General features: G+C 47.5%; 1 protein-coding gene across 1 annotated transcript in view; it reads right to left on the reverse strand.

The window, feature by feature from the left end:
* Window positions 1-23,187, reverse strand: part of Snapin (SNAP associated protein) — a 214,111-nt gene that overhangs the window by 158,271 nt on the left and 32,653 nt on the right. The window lies entirely within an intron of this gene.

A 23,187-nucleotide genomic window follows, 5' to 3' on the forward strand; every position in this document is an offset into this window, starting at 1 on the left:
ATATATATATATATATATATATATATATATATATATATATATATATATATATATATATATATATAAATATAAATATATACATACATAGATATATATATATATATATATATATATATATATATATATATATAAATATAAATATATACATACATAGATATATATATATATATATATATATATATATATATATATATATATATATATATATATATATAAATATAAATATATACATACATAGATATATATATATATATATATATATATATATATATATATATATATATATATATAAATATAAATATATACATACATAGATATATATATATATATATATATATATATATATATATATATATATATATATATAGATATATATATATATATATATATATATAGATAGATAGATAGATAGATAGATAGATAGATAGATAGATAGATAGATAGATAGATAGATAGATAGATAGATAGATAGATATATAGATATATATATATATATATATATATATATATATATATATATATATATATATATATATATATATATATATATATATATATATATGTATATATATATATATGTATATATATATGTATATATATATATATATATATATATATATATATGTATATATATATATATATATGTATATATATATATATATATATATATATATGTATATATATATATATATATATATATATGTATATATATATATATATGTATATATATATATATATATATATATATATATATATATATATATATATATATATATATATATATATATATATATATATATATACACACAGTATAACGGATTTTGAGTGAAGCGAAAAATCTATTTTTGGGTGAGATAGCCATGTCGTCCTGATGGAAGGTTCCTTCAGTAGCTTCCTTAGGGTATATATGACTACAGTAGATATTCCCAGAGAATTAAACTAAAGGTTTCACAGAATTCCAACTTCTGGCATGAGTACCCATAAGGTTTCCCTTTAGGATATCGTATAACAGGGGACGTATGCTTGACACGCCACATAGCTATCTGCACCCCACATAGCGTTTACGCTTCGAGGGGGAAGTGTGGCAAGTTATGGGAGGAGCCGTTACTAAGTTCTCCTCCTTCGTTACTGTTACGGTATTCTGTGACGTCATAACCGCCGCCATGTTGGTCGCCATCTTGGTTGACGTCACCGTTGCGCGCCTTCCTCATTCCTTCTTACGTAGCGTTTATGACCAGGCATTTTTTCCCAGTTATTCGCTTGTATTATCATCATGTTGGAATCTTCTGCCTCGCCTTCTTCTGGAAAGTTGAGTACCATATTCTTGTATTGTATAAATCAGCTCTGGCCGTAAAGTAACGCCTTTTTATTTCAAAATACCGTGTTTTGTGGCGGAGCTGTGCATTGACCGGCGGCGTCATGACGCTGACGCTGTTGTTCTCTTCGCATGCTTTATTTAGTTAGCCAGAACAACCTTCCCGGTCTTATAACTAATTATCAGCATTAGTTATTTAGTCTTCATTGCTAGGAATTAATTATATTATGCCGTCAGTATTCTTTTTCGGCGAGTGTAGGTAGCCGAATTCGTAGGCTGGATTGCTAGCCTAGCCCCTAGGCTCGATAGCGTAGGTGTTTTTGTTTACTTTCATGCATGATATAATAAGTGTTCCTGGTGTTAATTTATGAAATGAAGATGTTAGGCATTTATACATATAAGATTAAGTGATTGCACATGTTTTTTCTCCTTCTAGGAAGTATAAAAGGGGTTTCGATGATCTTGGTGGTCGACTCCCTTGCCCCTAACCTAACGCTAGGGCTTTTGTATACTTTCTCACCTCCCCAGTTACCTTATCCAAGGTAATCTCCTCCCTCTTTTCGAAAATATCCTGAGTCCCAACAGCAATAGAAACAGGATCATTACGAATAATATCAAGCGGGCTTAACGCTTGCGGCTCAGCCAAACGTTCGCTATCAACTCGATCGGAGTCAAAGTGTTCGTGAACTTGAACTGTGTTAATGTCGTCTTGAAAAGAGTGAGCCTCATCGTCATAATCAAAACTAGCATCTGAAATATGGTAAGGGGTAGGACATTCATGATCGTATCCTGAAAGGCGCTTGCCGTCGCTTCCTGACAAGCGTTCAGCGCTGCGAACCGCTTGCTGTTCAGCGACCTGTTCGGTTGTTTTCCGTTCGGAAACACGACCTGGAGGATGTTCACTAAAATAACTTGAGGAGTGAAAGGCGTCCTGAAATCTAGGACGTTCGACAGCCTGTTTTGCAGGACGTTCGGTAGCCTGTTCCAAAGGACGTTCAGCAGCCTGTTTCACAGGATGTTCGGCAGCCTGCTTCGAAGGACGTTCGACAGCCTGTTTTGTAGGACGAATGGCAGCCTGTTTCTCAGAACGTTCGGTAGCTTGTTTCGAAGGACGTTCAAAAACCTGTTTAACAGGAGGTTTAACGTCTCTCTTTGAAGGCCGTTCGAGCATACGATCTGACCGAAGGATCTCCTTGCGCTTGTAAGGGCGTTCGCGTTCTATATTGGGGCTGTCAGCTGCAGACTTAGGTGATCGTTCACGATCACGTCCTAAAGGACGTTCAGGGAGGCTAGCAGGAAGCTTAGAGCCTCGATTATGAGGGCATTCTACATCAAGAACCACCGTGCGATCAAGGTTACGTTCGAGAACACGTCCTACAGGACGTTTCGAAACGTGCACAGCAGCCTGCTCGCTGTCTCGATCCTGGCAATAACTGTCACGTTTGTCAGTTTGAGGTTTGTCGCTACGCTGGTAGTTCTGCATGAATGACGAGAGCCTGCTTTGCATTTCTTTTAGCATAACAAAATTAGGATCTGAACGTTGTGAAAATGGTGATGACACCACAACGTTCTCCTCATCGCTCAGGGGGACAGAGCGCCTGGAAGGTGAAAACCAGTCCGAAGGCTGCGTGGGGGCCTGATTTGAGGTTAAGCCTGGTCATGACTGCATAGGATCCTTGGAAGCGTCCGACGTCCTATAAGGACGTTTAATCGGACTGTCAAACGACTCTGGTGTATCCCAATGACTACATCCAGGCCGTGAACTAGCAGGACGTTGGTAGACCTTATCACAGGTCCTCTTAAGAGGTCTGGAAGCAAGCTTCCAACCTCTTTTAGGCAAAGGGTCATCCGAGGATGACGAGAAACACTTAGCCTCACCTTTCCATTGGTGAAGGTGAACGTCCTGGGAAGAGCCCACAGGTACATTCGAGGGGACGTCTGCTCGTGTTTTAAAGCCTCTCGTCTCCTTTCGCCGTTCGACATTCCTTCTCCCAGGGGTTGGGGAGCTTGGAAGAGGACTAGGAGGACGACAGACGCAAGCAGGCGCATCCTCCACTGCACTTTTTGCACTTTCACCCTTTAACTGTCTTACGTCGGATATCAGCTGGGTTTTGTCCGCCGCAAGAGATTCCACTTTAGCACCCAGCACTTGAATCGCAACTAACATATCTTTAAGAGACGGTTCATTATTAGTTGCAGTAGCAAGATCAGGATCTACCACTACAGGGAAAGGAATAGGGTTAATGACATGTGAAGAGGGAAAGTCTTTAGAGGAACGAGAAGAACTTCGTCTCAATCTATCCCTTTTGAGTTTACACCTATATCTGTCAAACTCAATCCATTCATGCTCTGATAGCAGAACAGATTCATCACAGCGATCCCCCAAATCACACTCTTTACCTCTGCAAGCAACACAGAGAGAATGGAGGTCAAGTGAAGCTTTTGCCATTCGGGTCTTACACCCACTACTCACACATAACCTAAAAGTTATAGGGGGGGTGGCCATTTTGAAAAATTAAAGAGAAATCAGACAAGCAAGGGTCAAAAATTTTCTAAATCCAATTCGAATTAAAGAATATCCAAAAGCGAGATCAAAAACAAGCGGGAGTCAACAACCAAAGTTTTGTACTTCACCAAAATAAGATCAATATTGACGATAGCAGATTCAAGTGTCGCCGCTAGCGACGGCAGAGAATATATGAGGGTTCCTGGAATGGTTCCCAGGTACCTCGCTAGGGCGCAGGGGTGGTACACCTGGCTATCCAATTGGCGATTGGCGCGAGTTTAGAATTTTCTGCCGTGATGTCAGAGACGTAAGCTTTATACATATATAACTACCGGGTAAGTCTTATGTTTAAAAATGGAGTTTTTATGATAAAACAAAGTTTTGTGAATACTTACCTGGCAGTTATATATACATAGCTAATTATCTCTATTTCGGCAGAATTTTTCTAAAACTAGGCAACCGCCTTGTGGTGGTTGGGTGGTAACACCCGTTAAAGGGTGGTAGGAGGAATCATTCCCGTTTTCTGTTCTTCAGTTCATCTATGCCCGACCTGTCTCCTGAGGGGAGGTGGGTGGGCCTTCGAATGTATATATAACTGCCAGGTAAGTATTCACAAAACTTTGTTTTATCATAAAAACTCCATTTTTATGAATAGAACTTATCTGGCAGTTATATATACATAGCTGATTAACACACTTGGAGGAGGGTGATAGACAGTAACATCGTTGGGGAAACAACCAAAAAAGTTGTAGGATAAATAAACACCTTGATTCCTTACCTGCTAAGGTAGCTGACTTCAAAGGTTCCTGCCTCTTGAGTCGCTTTCCCTTAGGAGTGTCAGCCAGGATGTGACCTGCAGTGCTGAAAACACTCAATCGAGTCTGTCAACGGGGTGAGACCAACAATCTGACTAGACTTCAGGACTACCTATTGCCCAAAATAAAAAACCGCAACTTTACCAAACCAACCACCTAACATTTGCAAAGTAGATAAAAATTATCTAACTAGACTGAGGTGACTGTACACAAGTCGAAGTCCTCAGACAACCAATAAAAAATACACCAACCTATGTACAAGTAAACAAAACTAAGGTTGAGGGGAGGTAGTAACTCCTTTGCCTAATACAGAAGCCGTAGCTACGTATGGTCCCAAGGTATAACATTTCTCATAATCCACCCTCACCTCTCTGAGGTAATGAGAGGCGAACACAGAGTTGCTCCTCCAGAATGTCGCATCCATAATTTGACGGAGCGACATGTTCTTGCGGTAAGCAAGCGAGGTCGCAATGGCCCTCACTTCGTGAGCTTGCACTTTTAAACGTCCGAAGTGTTCCTCCTCACACAAGAGATGCGCTTCTCTTATCACTTCCCTCAGGAAAAAGGACAAAGCGTTCTTGGAAAGGGGCTTTTGAGGATCTTTCACAGAACACCACAGGGAGCTAGAAGAGCCTCTCACACTTTTCGTGCGAGACAAGTAGGTCTTGAGGGCTCGTACTGGACAGAGCAGCCTCTCTTGCTCTTGACCCACTAGGTTGGTCAAGTTAGGAACCTCAAAGGTCCTCGGCCAGGGCTTAGAAGGGTTCTCGTTCTTAGCGAGAAAGTCTAATCTCAAGGCACAAACTGCCCCATTCAGATTGAAGCCTACCTGTTTTTCAATTGCATGGACTTCACTAACTCTTTTAGCTGTTGCTAAGGCCAAAAGCAAGAGGGTCTTCTTGGTAACCTCCCTAAGGGGAGCCTGTGAGATGGGCTCAAATCTCTTGGTGCACAGAAATTTAAGAACCACATCAAGGTTCCAAGAAGGGGGCTTTAACTGGGTCTGCTTGGTCGTCTCAAAAGACTTCAAGAGGTCATGTAAGTCCTTATCGCGAGACAAGTCCAAGCCTCTATGCCGACAGACAGAAGAGAGCATACTTTTGTACCCTTTGATAGTGGACACAGCTAGCTTAGCGTCCTGTCTGAGGTACAACAAGAAATCCGCAATCTGGCTCACAGAGGTAGTGGATGAGGAAATCTTGTGCTTCCTACACCAAGCCCTAAAAGTCTCCCACTTGGACTGGTAGACCCTCTGCGAAGAGACCCTCCTCGCTCTGGCGATAGCTTTCGCAGCTTGCGCTGAAAAGCCTCTTGATCTGACGAGCTTCTCGATAGTCTGAAGGCAGTCAGATTGAGAGCGAGGGGGTTTTGATGATATCTCTCGAAGTGGGGTTGTCTGAGCAGATTTGGACTTGCAGGGAGGCTTCTTGGAAAGTCCATCAACAAGTCCACCACCTCCGTGAACCATTCCCTCATCGGCCAGAACGGAGCTATCAGGATCATCCGTCCCGAATCGAGGAGGGCGAATTTCCTGACTACCAGATTGATGATCTTGAACGGGGGAAAAGCATAAGTGTCCATCCCCGTCCAATCCATCAAAAAGGCGTCTACTGCTATTGCCTCTCTGTCCGGAACTAGGGAGCAATAGATGGGGATCCTCTTGGATAAGTTGGAGGCGAAAAGATCGATGAGGAGTCTCCCCCACAGCCTCCAGAGACTCTGACAGACCTGTTGGTTGAGGGTCCATTCTGTGGGAAGGACCTGCCCTTTCCTGCTGAGCATGTCCGCCCTCACATTCTTCTGTCCCTGAACAAACCTCGTCAGCAGGTTTATCCTGTTCTCCTTCGCCCAAAGAAGGAGTTCTCTTGCTGTCTCGAACAGAGACAGAGAGTGAGTCCCTCCTTGCTTCCTGATGTAAGCAAGAGCTGTGGTGTTGTCTGAGTTGACCTCCACAATCTTCCCAGACACCAAGTCCTTGAAGGCCTTTAGCCCCAGAAAAATGGCCATCAGCTCCTTGTTGTTGATGTGCCATCCCAGCTGAATTCCTTCCCAATAGCCTGAGACCTCCTTGCTTCCTAGTGTTGCCCCCCAGCCTGACTCTGATGCGTCTGAAAACAATACTAGGTCTGGGTTCTTCTTGTGTAAGGAGATCCCTTCCCCTAACAAGGTTGGGTCCAGCCACCACTTCAGAAGAGTCTTGACTTCTATTGGAATGGGGAAGGAAAAGGAGTCTTCCTGCATCTTTCTGTTCCATGTCTTCGAAAGAAAGTGCTGAAGAGGCCTTACGTGGAGTCTCCCCAGAGAGACAAACTGTTCGAGGGAGGATAGAGTCCCCAGCAAACTCATCCACTCCTTCGCTGTGCATCTCTTCTTGTCCAGGAAAGTTCTGACTTTTACGAGACACTTGGTCTGTCTTTTCTGAGAGGGAGAAGCCCGAAAAAGAACTGAATTCAGAACTATCCCCAAATAGAGAATAGTCTGATTCGGTCTGATCTGAGACTTCTCCCTGTTGATGACCAGGCCTAGATCTTGAGCCATCATAAAAGTCTTCCGTAAATCTTCCAGACATTTCTCCCTCGATCGTGAACGAATCAGCCAATCGTCCAGATAGAAGGATATCCTTATCCCCTCCTGATGCAGCCAACCTGACACATTCGCCATTACCCTGGTGAAGACTTGAGGAGCCGTGCTGAGACCGAAGCAAAGAGCTCTGAATTGGAAGCACTTGCCCTCCATTACAAATCTCAGGTACTTCCTCGAAGTCGGATGGATGGGGACATGGAAATATGCGTCCTGCAAGTCGAGGGACACCATCCAGTCCCCTGGACGTACTGACGCCAGCACCGACTGAGTCGTCTCCATGGAGAACTTTGTCTTCTCCACAAATACGTTGAGAGCGCTGACATCCAGGACGGGTCTCCATCCGCCCGAGTTCTTGGGGACCAGAAACAGGCGATTGTAAAAGCCTGGGGAGGATAGATCCCAAACAGGTTCTATCGCCCCCTTGTCTAGCATTTGGTTGACAAGGTCTACTAGGGCCTTCTGTTTCCCCGGATCTGAGTACCGGGCTACTAAGGCCAGCGGAGCATCTGGGAGAGGAGGTTTTTTCAGAAAGGGGATCTTGTATCCTTCCTTGATGACTGAGAGGGACCAGGTGTCCGCCCCTCTCCTCTTCCAAGACTGCCAAAAACCTGACAGTCTTGCGCCTACTGTCTGGAGGAGACGAACTTCATTTTCTGGAGCGAGGTCTGAAAGAACCCCTGGTAGATCTTGGTCCTGAATCTTGCCTTCTCCCTCTAAAATCTGGTCTTGAAGTAGTCCTGCCCCGAAAGGGCTGCTGGAATCTCCTTTCCTCCCATTTCAAAGAAGAAGGAGGGGCTGCCAAGGGCTTACGAGCAGAACGAGATAATAGGTCTTGGGTGGCTTTTTGGGCCAGAGAACGCGTAATGTCATTAACCAGGGACTCGGGAAAAAGATGTTGAGAGAGGGGGGCGTAAAGAAGCTCAGACTTTTGTGCATTGGTAACAGACCTAGAAGCAAAAGAGCAAAGCAGAGCTCTCTTCTTTAGGACCCCAGCTGAGAACAGAGCAGCCAACTCATTCGCCCCATCTCTGAGGGCCTTATCCATACAGGACATAATACTGGTAAGGTCCCTAGATCCTTCCATCTGTTCAGTTTTCCTTGCGAGAGTCCCAAGCGACCAGTCTAGGAAACTAAAAACCTCAAAGGCTCTAAAAATACCTTTGACGAGATGATCCAGCTCCGACATCGACCACATGACCTTGGCTGAGTTGAGAGCATGCCTTCTAGCAGAGTCCAATAAACCAGAGAAGTCACCCTTGGAGGAGGAAGGCACTCCCAGACCCAAAGGTTCTCCAGTTGCATACCACATACCCGCTCTTGAAGCAAGACGAGCTGGTGGAAACGAGAAGGAAGTCTTAACTGTTTGTCTCCGCTCCATCATCCAGTCATCAATCTTCTTGAGAGCCTTCTTTGCGGAGATAGACAGCTTCATCTTGATGAAGGCCGAATGTTTCTTGGCCTTCTTTCTGTTAAATTGGGACTGAGGAGATTGAGGGGCAGCAGGTTGGAATTCCTCTCCAAAAAGTTCAAGAAGGGAGCGAGAGAGAACTTTGTAATCTCCCACAGCGTCGGCAGGATTATCATCGTCATCAGAAACATCCTCGAGGTCCTGATCCACATCTCCAATATCCTTCGAAAGAGAAGAAGGATCCTTAGAACCCGACAAGGGCAAATCAAAGGCATCATCCTGCAAAAGACGGGTTGCATCCTGGAGTCCCGCGCTAGAAGAATCCTTGGGACGAGAGGCAGTATCGTCCCGAAGAGGCAGGGTGGTATCGCCCTGGGACCGAGAACGAGAGGCAGAGTCGTTCTGTCGTCGAGAGCGAGAGGCGGTATCGTCGTGGCGGCGAGAATGAGAGGCGGTATCGTCGTGGCGTCGTGAACGAGAGGCGGTATCGTCGTGGCGTCGTGAACGAGAGGCGGTATCGTCGTGGCGTCGAGAACTAGGGTCGGTATCGTCGTGAACGAGAGGAGGTATCGTCGTGGCGAAGCGAACGAGAGGAGGTATCGTCGTGGCGAAGCGAACGAGAGGAGGTATCGTCGTGGCGAAGCGAACGAGAGGAGGTATCGTCGTGGCGAAGCGAACGGGAGGCGGTATCGTCTTGGTATCGAGAACGAGAAGCAGCGTCGTTCGATAAGGTATCGTCCCGGTATCGAGAACGAGAAAACGTATCGCCCTGGTATCGCGAAGAAGTATCGCCTGGCGAAAGCACACATTCCTCATCCTGGCGTAGAGAGGGAGAAGTTTTCTTTAAAGAAGAACTCCGTTCTCTCTTAGAAGCAGACTTCTTAATCGGCAACGAGTCGTCTTTACGTCTGTCAGACTGGGCGTGAGGGCGGCTAAAGGCTTGTACTAAAGTCAAAAGTTGTTCCTGCATGACAGACATAAAGGATTTAGCAACATCAGCTGGGTCTTGCGAACCCGAAGGGGGGGGCTGACGAATAACACTCGTAGAAGGGGGAGGATCTTCGGCAGCAGGCTTCGCCCTTTTCACAGGCACGGAGTCGAAATCATCCTCCGACGGACATGGTTCATAACTGCTAGAACCGGGAGAGAAAGAACGAGACCGTTCGTCGCGGTTCCATCTCCTCTTAGTAGGTCTTGAAGCTTCATACTTCCATTTACGTCTGGACGAATTCAGAGAAGAAAACAACACATCCGACACGTCTTTCCCGTGACGGTCAAGAGCAGCCTGGGAATCGACAACAGGACTGTCTGAGGCGACGGCTGACCGAGGGTACGTACCTCTCACCCCCTTTCGGTCATCGACGTACCTTCTCCCTTGGTCCTGGGAGCTTGGTAGAGGTCTAGGCCTAGGGGTATGACAGATTCGGTCAGTCGCCACCTCCACTGCACTAACACAAGCACTTTCACTTTCCTTACCTTTAAAGGCCTCCAGTTGTTCTTTAATGGCCTTCAACTCGGCCACCAGGCTAGCGTACCGAGGGTCATCCGTAGATACGGAACCTGTAGGAGGTGCAGGAGTTACTACCTCAAGGGAAGGATCAACTTCCAAAGAGGAATCAATAATAGGATCAATAGATAAATCTACGCTAAGTTCGTCTTCCTTACCACTAACAGACTTAGACTTAGACCTAGAAGCTCTCCTAACTCTATCGAGCTCTAGCTTACGCACATAGCGCTTCATAATTAACCAATCTTTCTCATCCAAAACCTTACATTCCCCGCACCTATTATCAAGGGCACAAACAAAACCCCTACAATTAGAACAAACGGTGTGAGGATCTACCGCCATTTTCGGTAGTCTCACCTTACATTCCTCATTCGCACAGATACGGTAATGACTCTTTTCACTCATAATGAAAAACAGCAAAAAAAGCTAAGAGAAAACAAAATACAACGATCGCCAAAACCCCAAATCAGAGTACTTCACCAAAAAAGCAGACTGGTACACCGAGCAGGGAAAGCGAAGAAAAACTCTTAATGACGGACCAACGTGTTGTCGATCCGGCCGGCAGAGATGAACTGAAGAACAGAAAACGGGAATGATTCCTCCTACCACCCTTTAACGGGTGTTACCACCCAACCACCACAAGGCGGTTGCCTAGTTTTAGAAAAATTCTGCCGAAATAGAGATAATTAGCTATGTATATATAACTGCCAGGTAAGTTCTATTCATAAAATATGCGTGTTCGAATTATGCGATTCCACATTTATGCGATGGCTATTTTTAAAAAATAAATTTTCTGTATCTGGGAAGCTGTTCAAAGACTGGGAGTCAAGCACTACAAAATGTATCAAATCTATTGGGTTTTTAAGTATATAGGTTGCCCTGAATACAGTGCTTGATAATAAATGTTACTAAATGATATTTACCTTACATCTTACTAACATAATTTCATAATAAATAGCCTCTTAAAGGATTAAATTTCACATTAACAATGAAACCAACTTCAACTATGCAAGTCCAGCAGACAAAATGTAAACAGAACTGTGGTTACATTCTCGGCAATCTTTATCTTTCTCTAACCTTTCAATAATTTTAATTTGTGTTAATATTGATTGTATATTAAAGCATTATTTCTGTTTAGTATAGTATACATAAAAGCTTTATTTTTCCCTGTGGGTGTTCAAGGTTTTCACACGTAGGCTGGGTTCGTTTATCAGCAGTGAATATGGTATTTTTATTATAAAATAAATTTTTAAATATACTTACCTGGTAGTTACATATATATAGCTTAAATCCCGCGTTTCGACGCGGCACGACAGAAATTCAAAATTCGTGGCGATCGCCGCCATGACGGTAGGTGGTCATACATGAGCGCCATCACTCGTGGGTTATTAGAACCATTCCTAACATTTTCAGAAATTCGATGTCTCTGTTTTCAGAGAGGAGGAGGGAGGGCCCTTTTATATATGTAACTACCAGGTAAGTATTGTACCAACCGTGTTTCACACAATTGTACGTAATTCCTTTTGTATATATTATGCTTGTATCTTCGCTCCTCCCTCGCACTAAAACGAACATGAAAATTCCTGTCTGGTTTTTCCTCTGTGATATTGTCTGTCTTGTGAACTTGTCATGTCCTGTTGCCTTGAGGTTTTGTATATAAGGAGAGTGTTCCACAACAATATAACTCAGTCGTTTCCAATCTGCCTTTGATTTCACAACTCCTCTCTCGGCCCGTCACAGTATATTTAAAAATTTATTTCATAATAAAAATACCATTTCTAAATATGTAACTTCCCTGGTAGTTACATATATATAGCTGATTCACACAGTTGGAGGTGGGTTGAAAACCTCATCACCTAGGGAATTCGTATAATTATTAATAACTACAATAGTAATACTAACAATCTGGTTCTAACCTGATAAGAAAGCTGGCTTCACAATGATACTGCCTCTTTTCGCCTGCATTCCTTAAGAGACTCAGCGATCCACTCAGTGGGCTGTAAAAGTCTCTTGGGGTTGCCACAAGGTCGTCGACCTTAGCATGGCTAGACCACCACCCTTGCAAACCTGGCAAAGCCAAGGATACTGATTCTGGCGTTCTAACTTGATAAGGAAGCTGGCTTAAAAATGATACTGCCTCATTTCGCCTGCATTCCTTAAGAGACTCAATGATCCACTCAGGGGGCTGAAAAGTCTCTTGGGGCTGCCACAAGGTCCATGACCCGTAGAATGGCTAGACTACCACCCTTGCAAAGCTGGCATAGCCAAGGATACTGATTTTGACCACCTACTCCATATTAAAACTAATTTGATTTGCATCCCAGACTGACGGAAGGCTGCGACAAGCCTCACAGACAAACTGTGAACGTATAAAAACTAACTTGACTTGCATCAAAGACTGACGGAAGGCTGCGACAACCCTCGCAAACAACCTGTGAACAAGTACAAGAAAAAAAGGCAAGGGTATATATTAAGTTACTGTATAGGGAAGAGGCAGTAGACCCTTTTCCAACTAAGACGACGGAGGTAACGTACGGACCCAGGGAATAATAATCCTCATACTGGGTCTGGATATCTTTGAGATAGCAGTCTGTGAAGATTGATTTACTTCGTCAGAAAGTAGGCACCAAAATTGACTTCATTAACCTATTGTGTTTGTAAGTCATAGAAATTGCTACACCTCTAACCTCGTGTGGTTTTACCTTAAGGATAGGGAAAACTTCTTACTCTCAATCTTGGAGTGTTTCCCTTATTAAATCCTTAATGAAAAAAGCCAGGGTATTCTTTGATAAAGGCAAAGAGGGCTTTTTAACCGAGCATCAGAGGCTGTCTGTCTTGTATTTGAAAAGAAAGCCTAGCTGAAGGGAGCAAATTGCATTGTCTCCATTAAAGCCCATCTTCTTGCTGATGGTTTTTAACTCTCCTAATTTTTTTACTGAAGCCAATGAAATTAGGAAAAAGTCTTCTTGGTAAGATACTTCCAAGATGTCTTGTCCAACTGTACAAACCTACTTGAGGTTAAAAAGGCCAGGACTACATCTAGGTTCCACGAGGAGGTTGGATTGTCCTTCCTCTTGGTTGTCTCAAAAGACCTAATGCGATCTGAGAGATCCTTGTTACCTGACACGCCAATGTGTCGGTTACGAAAGACAGAGGTTAATATGCTGAGGTAACCCTTGATGCAAGGCATAGCTAGCTTCTCTTTTGTACGTAGATACAACAGAAAAACTCTGCTATATTGGCTATAGAGGTATTGATAGAGGAAAAGCTATTATTCCTGCACCGCACTCTAAATATGTACCACTCAGATTAATCAACCCTAATAGTGGTCATGATCTGGGGGTATCTACCAGCCACTCCATCATCTCATAGACCAAAAAACGGGCTATCATGGTAATGCGGACGTTGGCCGAATCCCTAAATCTTTTCAGGACTCAGTCCAGGATCTTGAATGGAGGAAAAGAGTACATGTTTAGACCTTCCCAGTTCAGAAGAAAAGCGTCCAGTGTGACTGCTTCCTGGTCTGGTACTGGAGAGAAAAATACCGGCAACCTCTATGTCATTTGTGTGGCAAAGAGGTCTATCGAGTGTTGACCCCACAATCATCCAAAGGTTGGTGCACACCTCATGATGTAGGTTCCATTCTGCAGTAAGAACTTGCCTTCTTCTGCTGAGAAGATCCTCCTGACGTTATTCTCCCTTTCTATGAAGTGAGTAATCAGGGCTTGGTGAATGGCCACTAGCTCTTTGATATTTATGTCATTTCCTCCGAGACTCTATCCACAGATCCTTGTCGCAAATCGTATGCGTCAAACAGGGACGAAATCGACTTCTCTAGTTTAGACAGACCAGACACATGAAGCGCGTCGTGTGCGCGTACTAAACCGTGTGCTGATTGCTGCGAGGGATCGTCAACCGAAGCCGGGTGTCCACCAGGGGAAAGTCCGCGAACTGAACTGACTATCATCCCCAGAAAAATTAAATTCTGTGAGGATGTTAGTTGAGATTTGGCCAGGTTACCATCGGACCTAACTGTTGCGTTAAGGGCATTATCCTTTGAAGAGCCTCCAGACACTTTACTTGTGATTCTGCTCCGAGTGGTCAGTTGTCCAGGTACAAAGAAGAAACCTTACTCCCTTTATGTGTACAATGGACTGATGTCCAGAACAAGTTTTCATCCCCCCCCCCGAGTTTTTCGGAACTAAGAAAAGTATGATGTAAAAAACCCCTCCGAGGAGGTGTCCTCTACATTGCTATGAATGATTTTGACAGCATAAGGCTCACTTGTTCTTAAAGAGCTGCTGCCTTGTCTCCTGAGTGGACTGTTGTCAGCTCTAGGGATATAGACGACATGGGAGGCATAAAACATCTCACTTTTTGATTCGGTTTGTTGTCTTGAGAATCTGTGAGTTTGACCTCCAGTCGCAATCCTCTGAGTTCTCTTTTTAAGAACTCCTGCCATGAAAAGGGCAGAAAGTTCAATGGGGACATCCCTCCCGGCCTTAACCAAACAGGCAATCAGATGCATCTGAGCCTTATTCCTAGGGTCTGTGGCTTCTGTGAGAGTTCCGAGAGTCCAGTCCATAAGGCTGAAGACTTTTATTGTCTAAAAGTTTACTTCAGCCGATGGTCCATTTCAGAATTGGACCACATAAACTTAGACTTACTCATGGTTGACCTGAGTGAGGAAAAGAAAAAGAAGGCCTTCCCTCGAACCTTTCTCTTGGACGTCCATTGGTTGAGAGTTGAGAAAACTCTCTTAACCCATCTAGCCAGAACCATATTTTTTTTTTTTTTATAAACAGTTGACTTAAATGAATCCTGAGATTCGTCTTCTAATTCGGCTCATGGAACATCGATTCCCCGATTCGAATGAGTAGGAGACAAAATCTCGTCATCGTGACGGTTATTATCTTCCAAAAATAATTCATCTTGTCTGGAAGAAATCTTGTGAAGGATATCGTCCAGTTGCGAAGAAGTATCACATTTATGTACTGTAAGCCTCGAGGGAGAGACAGGCTCTAGTGCTTCCAGCATAAGATCATAATGTTGTAAGGGAGCAACAACATCTGTAAACCCATGTGAGGGAAAATCTTGAACGCGTTCGTCCAGCATGTTGTATGTCAACAGCGTGAAGCAAGGGAGCATTAGTTGTGCATTCAGAAAATTGCGAAGGAGAGATAAAAAACTTGTCTATCCTGTTGCAAGGACAAGTCCCGACCATATGAGTCCATCATGGGTCTAGATTGAGACTGTTGTATATTTCCATGAGAGGTATCAGTCTAATGCATGAGTCCCGAATGCCGTGAGTTTGCCACGAGCCGTGAGGAAGCGCGTCCAGTCAATCGCAAAGAAGAGACAACTGTTTGTCTACAGTGACGTGTGACAAAACCTGACTGCATGTGTCCAGTATATGTCCACTTTGCCATGAGTTTACAGACTGCTGCATGCGTCCAGATTGCTGCGTCCGCCATGGCATGTGTGTCTGCCGTGGTGTCTGCGTCTGCCGTGAGGGAGAGACCAGACTGCTGCATGTGTCCGCCCTAACGCTTGCCACATCGCGAGCTGATCACCACGAGGGAGCGTTTCGCAGAGAGGTATCGTCAACTGTCGATACTTCTATATCAATTGTTGTGAGAGATCTCCCCCGAGAAACCAGACTGGCGTCTGCGTCTGCCGTGAAGCAGAGACCTGACTGGTGTCTGCGACTGCCGTGAGGAAGAGACCAGACTGCCGCATGCGTCCGTCCTAACGCTTTCCGCAATGCGAGCTGATCGCTGGGAGGGAGCGTTGCTGAGTATCGGAGAACTATGCTATCCGATACTATCGGAAGACCGTTTTCTTGGTCAATAGCTGTGCTTAGATTCTTTTAGGTGTATTTTTTCTGTTCGAGAATCATAAGCGTCAACAGAGACGAAATAGACCACTCTAATTCAGACAAATCTTATACATAATGAGCGTCGTGTGCTCTAACTGAACTATGTAGTGATCACTAAGAGGTATCGTCAACTGTCGATACTTCTAGCGCGCCTTGTGCGTGATCTGAATCGTGTATCGATTGTTGTGAGAGATTCCCCTCCCCCGAGAGACAAGACCGGCGTCTGTCAACAGCATTAGAGTCTGTCCAGGTGGTTACCAGGGGGAAAGACCCTGTGACATTTCCCAATCTGGTGGCAGGAAAGGAGCGTGTACTGACGTAAACTGAGCACCTTCTTCATCCAAAGGACTATGCGTCTCACGCAATTGTTTCAGTGCTGACACGTAGTCTTAGTCTGAAAGGAACACCTCCGGTGAACACCAGTCACTGCAGGAGGGTTTATTAAGAGACATACATCTCTTGCGTGGTTTAGAACATAGTGGTTGGCTCCAACCACGTCGCGATTTTTTTGCGTCCGATGAAGACACAAGACAAATTCGTAGATAATTTGTATTTTTCCTAATTATAAAAACCTTAGCTATTTACATGGGGTAATTACTTCGGCGTAGCTGAATGACGAGCCATAAGAATTTTAACAAGGGTTTACTACCCCGCCGCTAGTTAGGGGTAGCTACCTACCCGCCCCCCTCACACTCCGGTGAATGCTTCACTTTGCTTAGGGGTAGGACTTATCCCGGGGGACAGGGCTGGTGGGCAAATATGTGTAAATAGCTAAGGTTTGTATAGTTAGGAAAAATACAAATTATCTACGAATTTGTCATTTGTTCCGTAACTGAAATACAAACCACGCTATTTACATGGGGTGACTCAACCCTTAGGTAGGGAGGTAAGTCCCTGCCATACTGGCTTTGGCTTGCCCGGGGACTCCATATTCGAGTGTGTAAGTACTCAAGAAATAAGGAGTCCCTGCTCCTCGCTAGCATGCTGTGAAACTGCTGCGGCCTACATAAGCTGTGTGTGAAGGTGAGGAAGTGACTCCTCCTAGGAAGTTGACCTGGAGTTCTTCAGATGGAAATCTAGGCTAGGACTCTCCCAATACCACCTCGTCAGGGTATGGGGACATGACAGTATTACACTTAATACTAGGAACACAAGGGAGCATGGTTTACCTGCAGTGGTTCGAGGTCAGCTGTGCAGAGAACCCAGGATGCTGCTTTCTCCAAGGGAGGAGAGGATGAAGAAAAGAATAAGGGCCAGACAGATCTTTTCATTCACGCAGAATAAAACCGGGTAACAATGCCCTCAACCTTCTGCTACTTGTCCATTAAGGAGCCTGAGGTTAGACCAGCTGTTGTGCAGCCACCACAGGGAAGATAGAGAACGTATCGAGCCTCCTGTGTGTCACGTCTTGCAGGTAGTGGGCCGTGAAGGTGGTCTGACGCTTCCACACCCCAGCTTGAAGGACCTGCGTCACTGAATAATTTTTCTTGAAGGCCAGGGACGTAGCTATGCCCCTGACATCATGCGCTCTAGGGCGACGTGATGGAGAAGGGTCAGGATTCAAGGCCAGATGTATTACCTTGCGAATCCAGGCCGAGATAGTATTCCTGGTGACCCTCCTCTTCGTCTTCCCAGTGCTCATGTACAGGGCTTGCACCCGGGGACGAATTGCAGCTGTTCTTTTAAGATACAACCTCAGACTCCTCCCTAGGCACAGTAGGAGATGGTCTGGGTCATCTGTTACAGAACGGAGACTCGAAACCTGGAAAGAGTCGAACCTAGGGTCCGGCACTCCCGGATTCTGAGTCTTGGCAACAAACTCAGGGACGAAGCTGAACGTTACCTCCCCCATCCCCTTGAATGGGCGATGTCGTACGGGAGACCATGAAGTTCACTGACTCGCTTGGCCGAAGCCAATGCTAGCAGGAAAACCGTCTTCCAGGTAAGGTGGTGATCTGAAGCCTGGTGTAATGGTTCGTAGGGAGGTCTCTTCAGAGACCTGAGAACTCAAACCACGTTCCATGGAGGAGGTCTCACTTCCGACTGAGGGCAGGGAAGTTCATAACTCCGTATGAGAAGGGAAAGTTCCAGCGAGGAAGAAATGTCCATTCCTTTAAGCCTGAAGGCAAGACTTAAGCCTTTTACTGCCGAGACTGAAAGGCGCATTTCCTCCCGCAAATACACAAGGAACTCGGCTATTGCTGGAATAGTGGCATCGAGGGGAGATATACCTCTTCCACGACACCAACCACAGAAGACTCGCCACTTCGCCTGGTAGACCACTGCGGATGACTTGCGCAGGTGACCAGACATCCTGTTCGCAACTTGTTGTGAAAATCCTCTCTCAGTGAGGAGATGCTGGATAGTCTCCAGGCGTGAAGTCGAAGCAAAGCTACGGCTTTGTGGAAGATGTTAGCGTGTGGTTGTTTGAGTAGCTCGTGACGTGGAGGGAGTTCTCTCAGAAACTCGGTGAGGGGTTGCAGAAGGTCCGGGAACAATTCTGCGTGATGCCATAGCGGAGCTATCAGGGTCATTGAAAGATTGACCGATATTCTGGTCTTATTGAGCACCCTCCTCATCAGACAGAATGGGGGAAAGGCGTACACATCGACGTTGTCCCACCGTTGTTGGAAGGCATCCTGCCAGAGAGCCTTGGGGTCCGGGACCGGGGAGCAGTACAGCGGGAGCTTGAAGTTCAGCGCTGTAGCGAACAGATCCACCATCGGGGAACTCCACACAGTCAGGACTTTGTTGGCTACTTGAGGATTCAAAGACCACTCGGTACTCACTATCTCCGACGCTCTCCTCAGACTGTCGGCGAGCACATTCCTTTTGCCTGGAATGAAGCGAGCCACTAGTGTGATCGAGTGGACTTCGGACCATCTCAGAATCTCTACAGCAAGATGGGATAGCTGATCTGAAAAGGTACCTCCCTGCTTGTTGATATAAGCCACCACTGTGGTGTTGTCGCTCATCACCACCACAGAGTGACCCGCCAGGACTTGGTGGAACTTCTGAAGTGCCAGGAACACGGCCTTCATTTCTAGCAGGTTTATGTGAAGGTACTTTTCTGATTCTGACCACGGGCCTGAGGTCCTGTGGTTCAGAACGTGGGCCCCCCCACCCTTTCTTTAATGCGTCCGAGAACATCAAATCCGGGGAAAGGACGAGAAGATCCACTCCCTTTCGTAGGTTCTCGTCCGCCACCCATCAATGGAGGTCCGTTCGTTCCGCAGGACCCACAGGGACCAATGTGTCCGGGGAATCGTGACCTTGATTCCACCTGGACTTGAGTCGCCACTGGAGAGATCTCCTTCTGAGGCGACCGTTGGGAACAAGACGGGCCAGGGAGGAGAGGTGGCCGAGGAGACGCAGCCACGTTTGGGCTGGGAGTTCTTCTCGATTGAGGAAAGGCCTCGCGACCTTCCTCAGCCTTGCTATCCTGTCGTCTGATGGGAAGGCTTTGTGGAGATTGGTGTCTATGACCATGCCTAGATATACCAGTTTCTGAGAGGGCTGCAGAGAGGACTTCTCGAGATTTACCACGATCCCTAGATCCTGGCAAACTTCGAGGAGCTTGTCTCGGTGGCGAAGAAGGATTGCCTCCGAGTCCGCTAGGATCAGCCAGTCGTCCAGATAACAAAGGAGACGGATGCCGATCCTGTGAGCCCACAATGATATCAGGGTGAACACTCTGGTGAACACCTGAGGGGCTGTGGAGAGACCGAAACACAGCACCTTGAACTGGTAGATCTTGTTGTCTAGGCAAAATCTTAGGTACTTCCTTGAAGACGAATGGACTGGGATCTGGAAGTACGCGTCCTTCAGGTCCAGTGTACACATAAAGTCTTGTGGTCTCACTGCAAGTCTGACCGTGTCTGCCGTCTCCATACTGAACAGAGTCTGTTTGACAAACCCGTTCAAGGTTGAGAGGTCGATGACTGGTCTCCAGCCTCCAGACGCCTTTCCTACAAGAAAGAGTCGACTGTAGAAGCCTGGGGACCCGTCTACAACCTCCTGGAGAGCGTCCTTCTTCAACATAGTCTGGACTTCTGCCCAAAGGGCTTGCCCTCTTGCCGATCCCATGGCAAGAGAGCTCAACGACACTGGATTCGCTGTCAGGAGAGGTAGAGAAGCTTTGAATGGGACGCAATAACCGTGAGTGATTACGGAAATCGTCCAGGTATCTGCCCCGAGTTGCTGCCACCTTGCCGCGCAACTTTGTAGGCATTCCCCCACTGGTGGACATGCAGGGGGACTGCCAACCCTAGCGTTTACGGCCTCGGGCGTTTCCTCTAGGGTTCTTGCCTCCCCTGGAGGACTTCTTGCTCCTTCTGCTCTTGGCAGGAAAGGGCTTATACACCTTCAGCTTTGCTGCTGTCGTCTTCTTTGTGTCCTTAGCCAGACGGGGGTGTTGGGCCGCTGAAGGTTTGTAGGGCCTCGATGTCAGGGCCCTATGGATGAGGGAATCCTGGTTGGACTTCCTCCACCTCTCAGCGGTAACCTCCACGTCCTTAGGCTCAAACAAACTCTTACCGAGCACGGAAGAGTGTCTGAGCCTGCTAACATCCGTACTGGGAACCTTCTGGTGGAATCTCTCAGCCACTGCGTCCTGTCGTTTGAGAATCATATTGGCCCACAAGCTCGAGACTTGGTGGGCCAGAAACTCGATGGTCCGCGTGCCTGAGAGCAAGAAAGTCTCCAGTGCCTTCCTGGTGTTTTCCTTGGAGAGGTCCTCAGACCGCACCAGGATGCCCAGAGACCCCAGCCTGATGTCAAGCCACGAAGTTGCCTGCATGGCACACTTAGCGACCTTCTCCTGGCTTACAGAGTTGGAGAGTCTCTCTAGAGGGACTCCCCCGGTGAGTTCTTCCACGGAGTGGTGAATAGGAAGACCCAAACAAGACTCCTCAAGGATCTCAAAGTACCTCCTCTGATGGACTCGAGGAGGAGGGAGGAGCTTGATACCGGCCTGGATCTAATGGAGGAGGCAAGCTCAGAGAGCTGGCCCTCGACCTTGTCCCTGGCACTCTTCATCCCCTGAGACCAGGGAAAAGCTGCACTGGCCCTAGAGGGTTTCTGGGTGCCGTAGACACGGTCCAAGACCGTGTCCTTACCCTCACGAGGAGGAATCTCTGGGTCTGGAATCCCGTTGAGGTTCCTCATGAGGGTCAGAACTTGCCAGAACGCGTGTTCTGACTCTTGGTGCTCTCCTCCTGAAGGACTGGCAGCAAAGTCTCCTGTCCCCAGTGGCTCTTCCTGGGGGGACACGTGGACACCCTCGGAAGGTCTAGCTGGCTCCTGTCTGATCCTTGTTGACGACTTGGAGATCGTCTTATAGAGTCCTTCGGTTCCCTCCTGGGAGGGATACAGGACTCGAGTAACGATGGGTGCAGGCTCTTTTCCACCCCTGGACGAAAAGACTTCTCAGGGAGAGGCGGAGTTTCCCCCATTGGTGCGATGGGGGAACGGTCCGGCTCATCCGACTCTCCTGAGGACGGGTAATCCTCATCCGCAGGGGAGGGAGAGAAAGTCTGGGGGGGAGAAGGAGCCTTGAGCAAGGATCTGCGAGGAGACAGAATAGTCCTAGGAGGTGTTTCCACGGAAGGGACTCTTCTCTTCCACTTCAGGGGGGAGGAAGCCGCCACTGATTTGTGACCCACGTCAAGAGAGGACGGGCTTCATAGCCTGCACAAGAGCTCTGACCAGGGTCCCGAACCAGGGCTGCTGGCTGACAGTCGCACTGTCGGACACTCCCTCTGGAGGGAAGGGGATCGTTCGATCCCTTGGAGGAGTCGACAAATGAGGGTTCGCCTGAGAAGCTGAAACAAAAGTCCTTAGAATTGTCCGGGAACCGCCCCTCCTCCGGCAAGCGCGCTGTTCTGCATTTGCGGGGACGGGAATGAGACGATGACCTATCCGCCTGGTGATACTCGAGCTAGAGGTCGCGCGATGGGCCCTGTCCAGGATCGCGCGCGAAAGGATCACGTGTCATAGGAATCTCGCGCTCGCGCGCATGGGCGAGGGCATGAGAGGTAGGTGAAGCGGGCGCGGTGGCGCGTAGGGGAGGCCACAGGTGCGTGAACGCGATAGCGCGCAGGAGATGGTGCGGGTGCGTAGGCTCGGGGGTGCGCAGGAGATGGAGCGGGCACGCATAGGAGATGGCGAGGGCGTGTGGCGCGCAGGAGCTGGATCGTGAGGAGGCCGGATACGAGGGCGCGCAGCGTCCTGATGCGGCACTGACGGGTGCGAGAGGGCAGTGGCGCGTGGGCGCGTATCCAGAAGAACAGGACGAGGGCGCGAGTGCACAGGTTCAGGATAGCGCGAGGGTGGGATCGCGCGTTGGAGCGTAGGTGGGCGCTGATCCGAGAGAACAGGCATATTAACCTGTGGGCGCGCAGGGGATCGTGGGCACGCATCAGGATGAGGGTGCGCTGGGGTACGCTGCTGCGGTGGGCGAGCAGGGCGCGCGGTTGGATTAGGGCACACACCCCGGAGGGTTGCATGAGGCGCCTTGAGAGGGACTGGAACCTGGCGCGCAACCGGAGCGTCGCGCGCGACTGGAACGCGTGTAGGATCGCATGCAGGATCGCGCGGTCTGGAAAGCGTGCAGGATCGCACGGTCTGGAACGCATGCAGGATCGCGCGGTCTGGAACGCGTGCAGGATCGCGCGGTCTGGAACGCGTGCAGGATCGCGCGGTCTGGAACGCGTGCAGGATCGCGCGGTCTGGAAGGAGAGTCCAGGGGTGCCTGTGAGCACCCGTGCGCTAGCTTAGGCACCTCCTGGACTGCGTGCTGTGATGTAGAAGCGCGCTGGCGCGTTGGCAAGCGAGTGTGCGTTGTAACTGGAACTGCGCACACTGGGCGCGCTTCGTGCCTAACTCCAGACGGGCGCTGCAAGTCCAGAGGTACCTGTGAGCACCTGTGCGCTAACGTAGGACTCTTGGACTGCACACGACGTGGCAGGAACCGGGGAATGCTGGGGCGCAGGTGGGCTGGATCAGGAACTGCTGGCGGGCGCCGGGGCGCAGAAGGATGTGGGCGTGCAGGGGAACCCTGGCGCATAACAGGAACAGGGGCGCGCAGGTGAGCACTGTGGCGCTAAGACTGGAACAGCAGCAGCAGCAGCATGAGGGCTCGCAGATTGAACCTGGCGCTTGAGTGCAATAGGCGC

The sequence above is a fragment of the Palaemon carinicauda genome, chromosome 12, assembly GCF_036898095.1.
Source record: "Palaemon carinicauda isolate YSFRI2023 chromosome 12, ASM3689809v2, whole genome shotgun sequence".
Lineage (NCBI taxonomy): Eukaryota > Metazoa > Arthropoda > Malacostraca > Decapoda > Palaemonidae > Palaemon > Palaemon carinicauda.